Source organism: Chionomys nivalis, chromosome 2, assembly GCF_950005125.1.
Source record: "Chionomys nivalis chromosome 2, mChiNiv1.1, whole genome shotgun sequence".
Lineage (NCBI taxonomy): Eukaryota > Metazoa > Chordata > Mammalia > Rodentia > Cricetidae > Chionomys > Chionomys nivalis.
The window spans coordinates 14,340,984-14,358,891 of record NC_080087.1 but is presented as its reverse complement, the minus strand read 5'-3'; positions in this window follow the sequence as shown (position 1 = coordinate 14,358,891).

Below are 17,908 nucleotides of genomic sequence, written 5' to 3'. Positions count from 1 at the left end.
TTTTATCCCAAAGTAGATACTGACTTTGTTTCATTTTGTTTGTTAGAGCCTGACCTTGCAATCTGATATTTGTTAATCAGAGTCAAGGTGCGGTAGATACTCTCAGTAATGCCTAGGTGTTGGACAAACGGATACTTCCCAAGATGCCTGAGGTTTATGGAATATTGGTTCTTGGTGAACCAGCTTCCTTGGACGGAAAATAACCATTTTTTCAGAATGCTATTCATTTCATAAATTTTCTTTTCTAAAGCCCCACAGGTGAGTTTAATCAATGACTTTTATTCAGTATATTATACTGCTAGCTGAGTCTTAACTTACAATGGCATAAGAATTTTTATTTTATGATGGTGTAAAAGCAACAGACTCAGCAGAATTCACACTGGGACTCTCATGCTTGGGATTTTCCCCAGGTTTACACTGTGTGTTGTTCTTGCCTTGATGCTGGCAAAGGCAGTGAGCCTCACTTCCCACAAGCCCAGGAAATCCCAAAGACTGGACTTTGTCATCAAACTATGAGGTTCATAGGTTAAGTATACATATGCCCCTCAACATGTCACAGGGTTACAGCCCATTGAGCCCATTGCAAGTAGCATATATGGGTTCCCGAGACATGCGATAGAGTAGAAAGGTATTATGGTTTCCAGCCATAGATTCCATCAAACGTGGATCTATAATATTGAGAAAAAAGCAAGGTGAAAGAAGAGAAACAAGCATGAGAACACAGAGGGTTAGGGGTAGGAAGAAAGAAAGAAAATATACGACTGGGCGGTAGTGGCGCATGCCTCTAATCCCAGCACTGGAGAAGCAGAGACAAGTGGAGTTCAAGGCCAGCCTGGTCTACAGAGATTTCCAGGGCAGGCTCCAAAGCTACAAAGAGAAAGAGAAACAAAATATGAAGAACAACAACAAACAAACAAAAAAAGAAAATAAAAAGAAAGAAAGAAAGAAAAAAGATAAGCTATTGCACCTGTATAAAACATATATGTCTTTTTCTTTGACATAGCATAAAAACTCTATGACAACCTCGTGTATTGTATTTCCATTATGTTAGATTTTATAAGTAATCTAAAGGTGACCTAAAGTACACGAAGAGACTGATAGAAAAACATTATGCTGTTTTCTGCATGGAACTTGAGGATCCTCAGATTTTGGCATAGGATTACTGGCACAGAGTCCTGCAGATCCCCAGGGATCACAGCACGCTAGAGAGGATATTGGTGCTTCCTGGGCAGGGTGAGATAAGGGGGGAGCTGCTGTTTAGTGCCTGGCATCATGGTAGCGGAGAATCTCTGTACATACTGCCACCCTCGGGAATAAAAAATCCAAACTTCAAAGCACAGCTCCTGTTGTGTGCACACAAGCCTCACCAAATATAAAATGAATCTCAAATCTAGTGATAGGAAACCGGGTACTATTTTACTTAATGTATGTTGATTTGTAGTATTTTCAGTTTACACTGGATGTGTTGAACCAGAACCCCGTCATCGTAGCTTCTTTCTCTGCTGTACAAAAACATGCGAACAAAAGCAACTTAAAGGAGAAAGGGTTTCATCTGGGTCATAGCTCAAGTCTGTCATGACGAGAAGTCGGGACAGCTGGAGCTGGAAGCAGTGGATTATATTGTATCTGCTGTCAGGAAGCAGAGGTGCAGGGCGAAGACGTAATAGGGCTCAGCTAGACTCCTCCATTCTATACACACTAGGATCCACTGCCCGAAGGACAATTCTGCCCACAATCAAGCTAGATCTTCCTACATCATTAAAGTGAGAAAGATAATCCCTTCCAGACATTCTCAAAGAGTGACAAACCAGATAATCCCTCCCAAATGTGCCCAGAGACTTGTTTCACTGGTGGTCTAGATTCAGTCAAGTTGACACCACTATCCACGATACTCATCATACGTCAAGGATCTTCCGGAAGTCCTATTAACAAAAATTGGAAATTAACATGCAATGGGGCCTGTATTTCTGATATGGAAGATAATCATAAGAGAAGGTTCTAGAACATAGGGGAGAACATCACTTCTACAGTATGAGGGGGAGGGCCGTTTAGGGCTTCTCGGAGTAGGCATCCAATGGTATGAGCCCAGCAGATGAGTGAAGCTGTCCTAGTAAAAAGACAGCAGAGAAAAAGCCATAAGCAGAGCAGTGGGTGACTCCTGGGACAGACTGGGGACATGACATAAAAGCACACTACTGAACATTTAAAGACATGTTTGTTAGATCAGAATCCCTCAGGATGCAGCAGTGGTAATGAATGTTTATCGTTCCATCACTGGGAGACAGAGAACAAAGAGTCATCCATAATGACACCTTGTCTTAGCAAAGCAAAGCAAAACAAAATGGAGACCGTTGGGACTAGCTGAAAAGGCTGTAAGTGTTTAGCTCCAAGTCCTAGAAACTTCACAGTGTTACCCTTGATTTTCTCCACCTTCCCTCAAAACCACAGCCCCTGGTGTTTACATTAGCAGTGTGGTCACTAAAGCCTGTCTCTCCACACTCCTATCCTAATAGCTCCTCCCACAAGTAGAAAACACCACTATTGTTTCTTTTCTTTTCTCCCCACAAACCTGGTGCTGTGTCATGCATGAATTCAGAATACTGTTAGAGTCAGCTCTAAAGTGTCCACTGTCCCTAGAGCAGAGGGTACCGCCACAGGACTTCTGTGTGTGCTGTTGATGCCATCCATTCTCAGGACTGCTGAATTAAGCAAATTCCCAAATTCAGGGATCACATTTCTGGATCAAAGTGAGATTGGGGGAAGCCACAGGGAAACTTGAATTCCCTAGAGGAGCATAGTAACATGTCAGTTCATCTAATGTAGCTCCACCAAACCAACTGTCTTTCTCCAGGTGGAGAACAAGCATGATGGGTTATGTCAGGATTCTGCAACTGGACCCTACACTGCTCCTTAACGGTGAAAGTGCGAGGCACATGAGAAAACAGAGAGGAGAGTTGGTCTAAGGTTTGGTGTTGTATACTCTGGTACAGGGGAGCTGGCTTTCCCTGTCCGCGTAGCCTCAGCAAGCCCTACCTGCATGCACATTGCTTGGCATCCTCTCTGATGACATCCACAATTACTCTATGCTTCTCTAAGCCTGCAGTAACCTCCCCTCCTGGCCACATAGCCTGTTCATCCCCTTCTACCCTCAAATCACTGCCTTAAAATAGGGACACAACTTGGCTCATGGTCTAGTACCCCAGACAACCCCCCAAGTTACTATGTTTTCAATTTCCAACAGACCGGGTGCCTGTAGTATCTTAGGAGAAACTCTACAAGAACATGTGTTAGTAACTATGTTGTCTCCCTGGGTTTACTCTAATCTCCACCCTCATTGCAAGAGCCTTGTGTGTTGGGTGAGGTTAGGGCAAGGATGAGACCTGATAGGCCACTCAGGGCATTAAAACCCATCCAGACTCAGAAGAAATACTATTTCAAAGTAATTTTTTAAAAACCAAAATTAATGTTACAATTTGCACCAGGAGCAAACGTTTAGCATTTTAAATAAAGAAGAGATCAGTATTCCTTAATTTACTTTTTGCCTCAGGCTCCAATATGGCTTGGCACAGCCCCATGGCTGAGCCTGTCTTTATTTAAAATGTTGACATTTTGTTCATCATGGCGTTCTGCATTAATTTCGAATTTTAAGAAATATTGCATTAAATTTAGCTCACTGGAAAAGGATTTTTCAGTACTCTTTGGATAACTCCACACTTGCCTTGACCTAGAACCAGATGTGGTGCTGAAGCTGGCTCTTCTTAGGTAGACACCTTAAAGCTGGATGCCAGGGCTTGCCTTTGATATTGCACATTAAATCCTGCCCTCTCTACTTTTGGACTCTATTGAGGATAACTCCAAAATATGAGCCCACAAATTTGTAAAATTTAATCTAGGCTGTGGGTTGGTTATCAACAGTCAGCTCAATTTCTTCCCCCGTGGACTCTCAGTGGTTAAGAAAATGGATTATTATCTGAAGGCATGCTGACTTCCAAGGCCCGTTCTTCAGTCTCATGCACGGTAACTGACATTTCTGGAAGGAAGAGTCCCAGATGCTTTTATTTCCTTTCAGTATGTATTAACTATCTGCTCCAGGTCAGGGGCATCCACAGGCATCATCTGCTGTCTTATAGACCTTATTAAAGCTGGGAATGGGCCAAGATGAGCAGAGTGATGGCCCATGAAATCACAGAACTAGGTACAAGATAAAGAAAGAATCCTGATGGGCGAGCAATCGGAAACGTAAATAAAATGGGTCCCCTAGCTTCGCTCTCCACTCCAATAGCCAACGAACATAAAATAAAGATAAGTTTCCGCTCCTATTTACCCATTGAGAATGGTTACTTACTTTGGAAGTATATTTGCAAGGTGGAAGAATATTTGCAAGGCTGCTTTGGTGATATACAGCTACTTTCACCTCAAGTCAAAGCATTTTGGAGATCAATTTTCACAGCATCAGTGGAAGACAAGGGATATATATCTGTTAGTTGCCCGGATTTCACTCCTGACAGTGATTGAAACTGCCAAGACCACCTCTACGGTAGCCCGTTCCCACCTGACATCAGTTACCTGAAAAATGACTGTAGATTATCAAAGGCACGTGAAGCTTCCAGAAACGACACCGGCAAGTCGATTTGGCATCTCCCTCCTGGGGACACGGTGTGGGTCACATTGTGTCAACATATGCACAGAATGCCACGTGGGAGGGAAGGGAAGCTGTGCTGAGAATTAGATGCACAGTGACGCCTCATTCACCGCTGTGCCTCGTGCCCTTCTCCTGAAGCTGAGAACAGTTTGCTGTTAGGAAACATTTGTTAAGCACGTCCTATGACCTGTCACTGTGTCAGGACACCAACATGTATCAGGCATGCTCTGTGGGCCTTCAGGATTGGGAGGAGCAAGCGAGCAGAGTAGAAGAATCCCAAGCCATGCCAGTGTGTCTTATTCATGGACAGAGCGGGAGTGTGTTCCAGGCTGCCTTCAGAGTTAGGGGTAATTTAGGTGCCCTCTTTTCTAAAATGAGACTCTTTCTTTATCTCATAGTTTGTTGGGAGGGTTAAATGTTGTCACATATGCAGAGCACTTCTTCCAGTGGTTAGCACACACTAAGCCCTTGGTGAGCATTAGCCGTCATTATTAATATGCTAGCGTAATGAGAGGATTATGTGCAGACTTCTGTGCCAGCACCAAGCAGATGGATTCCCCACCCCCTCGGGATGGGATGGAATTCCTGGGGCCTTAGAGGAAGCAGCATGTGCAAAGTCACAGAAGAATGACAAGAGCTAGTGTGTGTGTGTGGTGGACGGGGAGGGGGGACAGGTGGGTAGGCGGGGATTGTCCACTTTCTCCATTCCAAAGGACTGGAGACTCACATAGGAACCAGAGTAAAGTGACAGATTGTAGACCTGAGCGGCGTGTGAGGTTGGGAATAGGAGTGTAGAAGTTACTGACCATGAAGGGGTCAGATAAATGCATGGCTATACTGAATGACCTGGACATCCCTTATAAGGAAAGCAAGCCACAGGACTACTAGGACTTCTTCCTGCTTCATACAGCTCTGACAGCAATGTTTTGCACTTGATAAATATTGCATTAGCTGATTTGACAATCCATTGATTATTGCTCCTGGGCTATTTATAAGGTCTGACACTCTGATGTAGAAAGACCATTGCCTTCATTGAATCTCAACTTTGGTTGTTGAATAGGGACAACACATCCTCCCATGATTCCCTCACTTAGCTCCTAATGTCTTTCTGTGCTGCAACTCCACATCTTTGTTATTGAAATGATTACCTTGAAAACGGCCAATTTAATTCTTCCAAAAATAAAAGAAAAACATTCTTAGAAAATCATTAGGATGGTTAGCATGAAATTAAAAACGTAAGAAGCATCTCTTATTAGAGGGAACATTCATCAGGAGGAGAGGATGTATGGTAAGTGATACGGGGGCTTGGAGAATATGGGTGGGGTCATAGGGTTCATTTCCTTTTACAGATTAAAATTCTCTTTCGCATTGTCCTATCTCATTTGTCAAACACATTCAGGACACACGTTCTGCAAATTGCTACCTTAGTCTCAAATTAGGCGGCTTTAATCAACTTTCTCTTTCTGTCCACAGTGTCTAAGTTGTACCAAATTTGGGAATCGGGTTTTAATTATGCTATCATTATTAAGGCAGCAGGTGGCTTTTAATGAGATCTTGAAACAGAACTGTTTCCTCCGTGTCCAATCAAAAACCCACATTTGCTGCCTTGACAGAAAATACGAACTGTTTTCTCAGTTGTGGGGAAATGAATCTGTGAAGATGATGCTTATTCTGAAAACTGAAGTTTCTGATTGAACCTGCTTCCACGCTTTGACGAGGGGGACATAACACTTTTTGGAAATAAATAATAGCTATGCTTGCCCCAACTAAAAGGAAATTCATGCAAATTAGCTACAATCTGGGGTGAACAATTAATTCTGAGCTGTGACTAAAAAGCTTTATTTTTCAATTCTCTAACAGTTTTATTGGGAGAAAAAGCTGAATATCTGTGAAAATGCACACACTGGTTCAGCATGGAAGAGAATCCTAGCAATGAGGAGTCTAAATAGTTTAGCTGAACCAGGAGCTGCTATTATCTCCCCAAACCCAAAGAGATCTGTCAGATTTTTTGGTGATGTTGCTATATTTTTGTAGCTCAGAAAGTTCAGTGAAATTTCTCAGAGATTATCTTCTCTGTATTTTTGTAAAAGCTTGTTAGTTTAGTCGGAAGAGCAGCCCAGATCTTCTGCCAGGGGGATAAATGCTCAGATTGAAAATTGTTTTCTTCAAGTTCACCATCAAAGCCTCTGCATAGAGTGTGAAGTAAACAGATATCATTTAACACAAGAAAGATCTCTTAGCTGCCAATGTAGTAAGTTTGATTTGCCAGATTTTGGGTATTTCATTTTTTATATACACATTCCTGTTTAATTCTAGATCAAAAGATGTACAGGATGAAATAATCTGATTCTTGGGATTCCAAGTCAATATCGTACATGAGATTTATGCCTCCCCCTTTGTGTGTGTGCATATGTGTTTCAAATTGTGGTTGCACATAAACCATATTGCCTTTGTGGAGGTCAGAGGAAAATCTCAGGACAGGATCTCATGTTTGCTCCTGTACTTACGACAGCAGTGGACCCTGGAGCTTGCAGAGACTGACCTGTCTCTGCCTCCAGTTCTTCTCTAGGAGTGCTGGCGCTAATGAAGGTGATGCCACATCCAGCTTTTATACGGATTCCGGGCTACTGAGCTTAGCAGTCATTTGACTGAGTACCATCTCCCAGCCTAGTTTAAGCTCTTTCCCGCAAAACCCATTTCCCCCTCTCTATCCTTCTCTCTTAGCTTATTTATTTTGTGTCGTTACATCAGCAGCAGTCGATAAACAGTATCAGTGTGTTTGGCTTGTCACTGTGGAAGGTGGGGTATCTGAGACCATTTGCCAATGCACCACCACAAGGGAGGGACATTAGTAGCAGGAGAGGATACTTTCATAACACTTTATGCTCCACAAGGCTAGGATGTGACCATGATATTGAATTCACTCACTTCTCATCTGGCTGCACTCCCAAACAATTGTATGGGAGATTCTTAAACTTTGGGAGACATATTCAAACTGTTCTACCCTCATAGCATGTGGCATAGTTGCTTAATCTTTCATTGATTTAGTTTGCCATATCAAGAAAAATACCTAAACTTAGTGATTTGTTTGGTAAAGGAACCATTGGTAGGGGCTTTCCAGTTTTTTGATCAATTCAAACAGCGTAGTGCTAAATTTTTGAGTGGACAGATATAGGTCCCCAAACAAATGAGATTATCAAACAAATGAGCCCAAGACTCTTCCCAATTCTCTTTGCAGTGTCTTACCATGTATCTGTTTGTACCAATACCCCCTTCCAATAAAGGTCAACAAGGAAGGCCTTAGTAGGCACCCATATCAGTCAGGAGGGAGCATTTGCAAGCCTGAAAGTAGTTAAGAGGGACAGAGAGAAGGAGGCATACATTAGCAAACTGGGTCACTGTGCTGGGCAATTTTATGACAACTGATAGAAGCTTGAGTTGTTAAGAGGAGAAGGAACCTCGATTGAGAAGACGCCTCTGTAAGATCAGCCTGTAGACAAGCCTGTAGAGCATTTTCTTAGTGATTGATGGGGAAGAACCCAGCTCACTGTGGGTGGTGCCATCCCTGAGCTGGTAGTCCTATGTTATATGAAAGCAGGCTGAGCAAGACAGTAAGCAGCATCCCTCCATGCCACGGCATCAGCTCCTGCCTCCAGGTTCCTATCCTGTTTGCATTCCTGTCCTATTTTATTCAATAATATACTATGGAAGAATAAACCAAATAAACCCTTTCTTCCCAAGTTGCTTTGGTCTATCACGGCAATAGAAACCCTAGGGCCCAGACTACTCTAAATAATGCCAACCCTAGAACCAGTAGTCATAAGTGCAGAAAGCCAGGAGCAGTATGTCAGTGAGCTGTATTCCTCCATGGTTTCTGCTTCAGTTTCTACTTTCAGCTTCCTGTCCTGGGTTCCCTCGATGATGAAATACAAGCTCCGAGCTGAAATAGTCTTTTCTCCCCAAAGTATGGTGTTTATTAGTGTTTTATCACAGCAACAGAAAGCAAACTAGGGCAGAGAATGACATCAGAATCATTAGAGAATTCAGGGATCAAGACTGAAAACAAGGAGCTGGTGTAAGAGTACTTGAAAGTGTAGAACTAAGTCTTACCGGTAATGGAGTGGCTAGTCACAGGGACCGGCCGTAATCCAAGAACACTTGAGCCACTGCATGGAAGGTCACATTCAATAACTTTATCTTGGAAAAGCCTATAGCAGAACAGAATTTAACCCTGATTGAATAAGGAGAAAGCAGAGAAGAAAACAAAAAAGAAAAATCTCAGCTAAATTCTTAGAGAGGGAGATATAGCCTACTTATGGTGTATGGTGCTAACTGTGGATTTATGGGGAGGGGACAGTGAAGTCCAATTATTGTCTCTAAGTTTATTTCTTTCCTTTTGAGTATTTATCAGTCTCCTTTCCTCTCTCTTTCTCTTAAAATCTCTTCTACTCACTTTTTTCTCTTTGTATTTGAGTAAAGAGCACTTGGTAAATAATACAATTTCTGTTCAAATACATTGACATATAAGTATCACAAATATCCAGATAGGTTTTTTTGTCTAATAGGGCACAATTTTAAGCCACACATCCTCCAATTGGTCAATGACATGAAAAATATTGCCATTTTTTACATGATGCATATTATTTTTAGGATGTAAAAATGACATAAGATGTTTCAATAATGAAGAAACATAGGTTTTTTTTTTAAAGTTGTAATTTATGGTATAATTTTAATAAGAACATCACCAATAAAAAGAAAAATATAATTATTTTACTTCAATTATATGGGAAAAGAAACATTTTTACATTTCATCTGACATTAGAAATTTAAATGAAAATTATAGACTTTCCCATAAACATGTTAGTATTCTCATAAATCTATCTCCGTTTTAGGAATTTCCTAGAGTCAATATTATGTATAATGTTTCTCCAATTTCATAATGCAAGCAATTTAGAAAACTAAATTTTATTGGTAATAATTGGCTGAGAAATTATAAGAAGGCACTCCAATGATCAGAAATATTTGAAAACCTGTGGGGTTATGATTGTCATGATATGATTTTCATTTGAATCTCATTCACCTACTTTTTTCTGGCTTATTTATTCTTTTATTTATTTGAGACATATTTGTATTACTACATGTGCATGTTCCTGGCCGCATAGTAACCATTTCCATTTCAAAGAAATGTTTGTTTGTTAGTTGTCCTCAATTTTGTTTTTTCCAACTTGACATAAGTTAGAATCCTATGTGAAGAAGGAACCTCTTGGAAAATGACTCCATCAGTTTGGGTATAGGCAAGTCTATAGAGTATTTTCTTTGTTGATGATTGATGTTGAAGGGCCTAGGCCATTGCAGTTAGTATCACCCCTGGGAAGGTGGTCCTGGGTTGTATTTAAGGAAAAAAATGTTGCCTGAACCATGGGTAGCAAATCAGTAAGCAACCCAGTGATGAACTATAAACTGTAAGATGAAATAAATCATTGTCTTCCTAAGTTGCCTTTGGCCATGGTGTTTATCAAAATAATAGATTACAAACTAGGACAAACCCCTTAATTTTCTTTTGTCACATTAAAATGCCTCCACTGTTGGATGTTGGTGAGTTGAAGCAGCTCTCTCCCACCCCAGAAGCCTATTGCCTCCAACGTGTTCCTTTCTCCACACATTCCTACCATCAACACGAAGCATCCAATGTTGAGACTTGTGATATGGATTGTTCAGTCAGAAATTCTCTTCTAGAGGGACAAGCTTCACAGACAAGCCTCTCTGGGTATTTGTGGTACTTTCATTCCCATGATGTTGGTGTGCCTAGGGGAGGGGCATGCCTGGAAAATGGCCTTCCTCTGAAACCTTCTAGTGTTTCTTGATTCCTACTCACTCTAAATCTTCCTTTCTGTCATTTCTGTGAGACCCTTCTCATTCTTACACTGACCTCCCCCTTTTCCCTTAACCAGAATTCATTGCTGATATGGCCACAGTTGGGAACAAACAGTACCCATGAATGTCTGGTGGTCTAGTATCCTACTATAGATCATTTTATATTAGACTCCTTATGAGGGGACATGGAGATTAGATTCCTTCGTATTCTGTTTCTCAAGCCACCAACATTTAGGCTTGTTAAATGCCAAGAGAAGAAAGTCCCAATTAACTCCCTACATAGTAGGACACACATGGAACATGTGACCCTCTCTGTTTCTTCATGTAAATGAACTTATGTCAGACACAGTGGGACATAAGAACCCGTTCATCCACATAGGCATGGCTAGAGTTAATATTAAAATTACCTTTATGTCTTCTCTAGCTCCCAGTAATGGACAGCAAACATGTTCGGCTGACGTGATCAACTCGGACGTTCAACAAGTTAATGCAGGGACCAATTAAATTTCCTTGCCCCTCAAAAATCCTGCTTGACATTATTTTTGACATTTGATTATAGTAAAGAATGTTTATAGAAAAGGAATTAAGGCACTCAATACAACTTAAAGAAAAACAAGTCCACCACAGCGTATGCTTTCACTGTTATGAGAACGTCATGAAGGGTAAGTTTGACTTTCTCCCAAGTGTCTATAACTGGATCATTTTCTCAGGCAGCCCCTGTTCTGGAGTTGAAAAGATCTTATGCACACATGCCAATAATGGTTTTAAAATAATATAAATACCTACTTGAAGATGGATACTAATGTCCTCTTTGGAACTATTGTGGTCTATCAGGTCAATAATATTCATTTAAAAAACTCTCCAAAAGTATTTTCATACAATGGTCCCTGAAGATAATGAAAGGGCCATTATGGTTTGCTGCTGAGTCAATAATCTATATTTTTAAAACATACTCCAAAATTCATTTCCTTTTCTATGTCAATGTCAGTTTAAACTACCACAATTAATTATTGGTGGGAGGAGAGCTGTAATGGCTTTGAACTTCACCTGTGACTTTAAGTTCTCACAGTGGCTTCCCTGACATGCAAGGCAAGGCTAGCTCCAGTCGTTCAGAACAATATAAAGATGGAAAAATCACAGGGTAGAATGAAACCATAGCTTTTTTTAAAAAAGCAAACCCAAAACTTGGAGGCTAGGAAGATAGCTAAGTCATTAGCATCATGGACCGTTCTTGCAGAGAACCCTAGTTTGGTTCTCAGCCCCATGGCAGGTGGCTCACAAATGGTAGGGACGCCAGCTCCAGTGGGGCTGGATGCTTTTAGTTTCCATGGGTATTTGCACTCATGTGCATACACATAGACACGCACAGAGAATTAAATCTAATTAAAATACATATTTTAAAAAATGAAATAGAAAAAAAATTCTGCAATTTTAACAGTAAATTGGGTAAAAGTAAGCTTCTATGCTCAATTGCCCAGGCTGTTTTAGGTGATTTCTAGTATTCTGGATATTTTTTTTCTAATACTTCATTTTAGAAAATGCTTATATCAGATCCTTAAATATAGCGAAACCAACATAAGCATGGCCAGGGGGCTCAAAAATAGCATCCTCTGAGCTATAATTTCACATCTATTTGATTTGTGAGAGTCAGAAACCCTTTAATGTTTAAAATATAGAGATTTAAAATACAGCTTATGTGTTTGGTATCTGACAATTGAGACTAAAATCGCTTATATTTTTATAGAAGCCGTGCCAAAGTGTTAAGGACTAAATTGCTAAATTTATTCTAGAGGGAAGCATTGACGATTGGAAATAAGGTTACTTTTTTTTTTAAACATCTGGTTTGCATGAGTGTGTGCATGATTTAAAGTGCTGGAATTCTGTGATTTATTGTATCACTTCTGGTCTGCAGTTTGTGTTGGATGCTCATGAACATGAGTCATTTTCCCTTTTCCTTTACAGTAGTATTTCAATGGCCAGTTTCTTCCCTGTTGTTATCTCTATTATGGGTTTGGTAGGATACTACTTATTTTTTATCTTAGTGGGTAGAGGGCAATATGTGTGTGTGTCAGAGAGATAGAGAAAGAGAGAGAGAGAGAGAGAGAGAGAGAGAGAGAGAGAGAGAGAGAGAGAGAGGAGTGAGGTCCCAAGTCTTAAGTAAGATGTATTTACTGGCTATAGTAAGACCCTGGAACAGAGAGATGGGCTGGTGTGAGGAAAAGACATGGGTTATGGACAAGGAAAAGAAGAGGAACTTTGAGGTATCCACAGCATGGGATCAAATGGTAGGTCTTGGGGTAGGGAGTTCAGTGCCTGGAGTGGACGATGGCCAGCTTTAGAGTGTGTGGGCAGACTTTGACATCAAGCCCCAGGCCTTAGTTGGAATTGCCACACTTACCTTACAAAAATCTGCATTCGGGTCACCAAGAATCATCAGTGAATTCAGAGCCTTTGCCATGAGTCATCTGTCCTCCCAACTAAGACTTAATGAGTGACTCACTTTGTGCTACACTAAGACCGTCGGGGGAAGGCTGGGCAAAGGCACATTCAGTCAGCAGAGACGGGAACGTCAAGTTATAACATCACAAGGAGAGGTGGTTGGCGACACAGTCTGTTGACCTGTCTCCCAAAGGCTTCCTCTAGGACTTGGATTTCAATAGAAACAGAAGGTGGGAAGTTGCGGAGCTGATCCTACCACTACAGTGATAACAGACGTTTTCTGGATATTTGTTCTATGGCGTGGGCTCGGTAAAAAATGCTTTAAGTGAGAGTTTAATACGAAAGAGAAAAGATTCATGCTAAAGCCTGGCTTGTTAGTCTTGAAGTGATAAGCACAGAGTCTGTGTTTCTGAGGAAAGGCCGGTGGGGGGCAGCAGGGAGAAGGTCAACCTGGTTGGGAGATTAATGAGCCCAGGGGAGCCTTGCGTGCTGCGCTAAGGCGTATATGGTCCTCACAGAGCCAAGATTGAAACGCAGTAGTTGTATGGATTTCAGACTCAACATTTATAATTCTTTAGGTTAAGTCTTTTGGCAACAACTGTTTTACCTATCATAACGTCAGCGGAGTTAGACAGTGTTCATTTGAGTTCAGACTTCCGGTGGGTATAAATCTGCCTGTAGATGTCACCGGCAGGTACACAGGACACTCACATCTGTCACATTACTGGAGATGAGGAATGAAGCTTGGCAGAACACACAAACTGAGATACAGCTCGACATTATTTGGCTCAAGAGTCCAAGCTACAGCGGGTGGCTGGGGACCAGGCTCCACTGAAGGGGGCAAAAGAGAATGTTAACTTCAAACCAATTTAGCTTCATCTCTGTGACATTCAAATCCAGATTTTCAGCGCTGAAATGTCTCACTAGTGTGACTGCTGATTAGCCAGGTTTTCATCTTTCATTTTATAAAGAGCCCAGATTCCAGAACAAGTTACAGAGAAAATACAATTACAGATACACATTTACGTTCCTGTATGGGATATGCCAGAAGACACCCGGTTGATGTTCTAAATACTCTTCAAAGTGAAGATGGGCTTCTCAAGAGCTTACAGCGGAGTTTTGAAAGCTTTCTTCTGACTCCGCTCTAAGACATGTGGGGCAATTACAGGCCCTTCTTCCCCAAGACAGCCATGATCCCACAGTTTGAATCCCAGACTTCCTGCTACTTGCTCTTGGTCCTCCATGGACAACAGGTAGATCTTGTAATGCACTGGAGAGATGCAGGCAAAGGCATTCGACCTTGGCTGACCTCAGTCCCTGTAAGGTCTCCAATAGAGAAAAGATGATGTGCAGAAGTTTGAGCCGCTAAGAAGAAAAGTCAATTTTTTAAAAACATACGTACTACTAGAAAACCTCATCAGTATTTTCTCTATGAACAGTGTATAAGTCCACCTTTTCCCACAAGGGCCAGATTCTTTATAACTTTTAAAAATAATTTAAATATTTTAAAAATAATTTTTAAAAAATTATTTGAAAACCAATCACAAAAGTAAGTTGTAGCTGTCCATCATTTCTTCATGAGCTGCAATGTCCGACGCCAGCTCCCTCTTCCTCCTAGCGACTGATCTAAGAAGCCTCTCCTTCAGCAATGAGAAAACAAGAAGGAAGTGTGGCATTTCTATCACCAGAGACATCTTTCTTCTTTTTCACCATGTCACATCTTGGACAACGAGACAGACAGACGCACGGATCCATGAACCCTGGCTCTCCTAGATAAAATCCTCACTAATACATCGATACCATTCATCTTCACTACTTTGATTTTCTCCTGACGGATTTTCCTCGTCTCATTTAGGACCACCAATGCTTTTCTTTCTTCTCCTTTTCCTCTCAGTTCTGATAAAAAGAAATGCAAATTCCCATGGAACTGTAGGGCTTTTTGATAATTTTATGGTCAGAGATTTTTTTTTTTCCTCAAATGCTAAGGACAGTCATTTATATTTCAGTTATGAAAGACAATTTGTCTTTAGTACAACTGTTTCTCACATTAAAGGAAGCAACACCCACTGTCTCCCCTTCCTTCTCAAGTCCTGACATAAAATAACCTTGACATAGATTTATTGATAGCTGAATCCAAAGTAGACTGAACATTAGCCAGCAGAATTCTGGATTTCCTGAGTATACAATTATTTTTTTTCCCCGAGAATATATTCAACTTTATTTAAAAGTCTGAAAAGTTAGAGGTGAGAGGGAAATGCTAAGTGTTGTTTTCAAATAATGATCCGGGTTTGTTTGGGAGGTCGTGTTTGAATTATATACGCTTTAATGCTCCTAAGTCAGAGGGGAATTGTTGTTCCTGCCGACTCATCAGCTTTTTTAATTCTATGAGACAAATCCCTCTGGAAAAATGAATATTAATAATTAGACAGTATCCAATTAGGGGCCACAGGCCAGTGCTAATCCCTCAATTTAGAAATCCAGAAAGCGCATGGAGCTCTGGAACTTTAAGCTGACAAGCCCTATTAACATAAAGTTAATGATAATGGGTTGGTATGAGAGATTTCAGGTCCCTTCAGTAAGTTTGTTGACATCCCCTTTTTTTCTTTTTCTTTGACTTCCATTTTCAGCATGAAATTTTCAAATTGCCCTTTGAAATAAACTTGTAATTTTCATGTTGCATCAGTTTAAGAAGCTGCAGTTTGATCAATTCTTTAACATGAATCTCTTTGCTTTCAAATTAAGCATGCACGTAGGCTAGTCTCCTGAAACCCAGCAAGGAATGATTGTGTTTCTAGTTCAGCTAGAGCTGCTGAGCTAGTTTATCATAGTATTGTAGAATTCTGCTTGTATATTAACTTACTTAGCATGGACGTGTACCTTGTGAGGCAGTCCTTGAGTGAGCCAGGAGCTCCAAGGAACTCTATTTTAGAGAGAGAAGACAGTAGCGGCTTCAGTAAGCTAAGTGAGGTTTGTTTTTTTTGTTTTGTTTTTGTTTTTGTTTTTTGCTAAGTGAGTTTTGCAGTTCCATAAATAAGTACCAGGTGATTGACGTCTGGTGGCCAAGTGTGTAAGCCTGAGCTTCACTGTGTCTCTCCCCTACTAGCCTTCTTGCTTATTGGACAGTCATGCTGCACCCTAATAAGGCTCCTGCGGGTCCCTTCTTGGGACTTTTGCTGCAGCAAACTAGAAGAACAGCAGATGTAGCTTAGAGAATTTCATGATTCTTAGATGAATATATTTCCTCAGCATTCTCCTTCGTCTAGTAGGTCAGATACAAATCTGAAATTAACTCAGGTCTCTTTAATAGACACCAAAACTGGAGTCATCATCTTGTACCTTATAAAAGTAAATAAAATGGACCAAATGCTCCAGGGTGTAAAAGCATTCTGCCCCTGAGCAGTAAAGGGAAGAGATGTGAATGTGCTAAGACCGAAATGACATGGTACCCACAAGTAGACATGGGCACTAATAAGTAACGAATGACTTTCTCTTAGGCATAGCTGACTACACAGATGCTCTGTGTCTGACTAAATCCAGAGCATTGCTTCTTCACTATTAACCAAATTCCAATCAAATGCCAGTACCTCTTTTCACTTCCACAGTTCAGGAATTCTGCTCATAGATGCACTGTATTGTTCTTTTCATTGAAAATCTCTTCAAGCTGGATTTCTGGACCATAGTGTTGGGGACTCTGGACCCCCAGACCCTGAATTTCCTGTGACCCCTTCCCTGCTGGAGTAAACAACTTGTTTTCCTATGTTTGTAGCTTCTCTGAACAAACAATTTATTTTGAAGGTGCTCTGAGCACGAGACCCTCAGGAGTTCCTGATGGCAGGGGAATGGTTTCTGATGGGCTTGCAGCTGAGAGTTAGGGTGTGGCCATTAGTCAAGCAGACCTGTATAAGCTGCCCTGGAACACAGTAAAAGGGGCATTCTTGGCATTACCTGTGTCTCTCTCTCTGTGTGTTTCAATCTCCAGGCCCTTGCCCAACCCACGGACTGTCCCATCCCACAGTGTATAGGCATAACACTACACCACAGAAGTGTTGTATTTTTGCTTTTGACATGCATGGGATAATCTGTTTATTTGTTAGTAGCCCTTGACCAGTCTTACTTATAAAAAAAGAGAGAGAGAAATTGATTCTATTATCATTTTCAGCTGTCTTCCTATGATGCTTTGTGAAATGTTTATTTTATATAATACAAAATTTGACCCAAGTCATATTAAAAACACAGGTGGAAGACAACTAAGAAACAGGCTCCCTCAATGAATTAGTTAAGCTTAAGAGTAAGGATATTGTCTTATGTTGAGTAGAGTGTGGAGACGCAGGCATCATTGTACATAGCTGGCAAGACTGAAGAATTGGAACAGCAGCATTTTATCACTATTCATCAAAATATGCTAAAGTGGATCTAGCTTTGGGTCTGGAAATGCCTTTTCCAGGCAATGATGAGATGGTTACTAGAGATAGCTATAAAAATGATTGTCCTTGGATTCTACTTACTCTGTAAAAACTCAGTGTGCTTGTTGGGTTAATTGCGGCAGACTCCATCATGTAAAATATCACGTTGCACAGAGACGCTGGTATAAGAAATTGTTCACTATTCTCACATAGCCCTTTTAAGTGTAAGAAAGGGTTTTTTGGAACACGATACACGGATGATACAGCACAATTCTATAGGGATCTCTTTCTCAGAAGGAAAAAGTTATCTGAGGCTTAATCTGTACAGTTTTTGTTTGCTTAATGGTCTAATTGGAGTGTTACTGTGTAGTGTAATCCTGTATGTTATAGAACCTGTTTCCTAGAAGAGGCTGACCTGCAACTACGAGAAATCCTCCTGTCTCTGTCTCCCTTGTATTGGGATTATAAGCATATACCACCATGCCCTGTTTGCACTTGACTTCTGAACTATTTTTATTTTATTAATATCTTTCTTTCTCTCTCCCTTCTT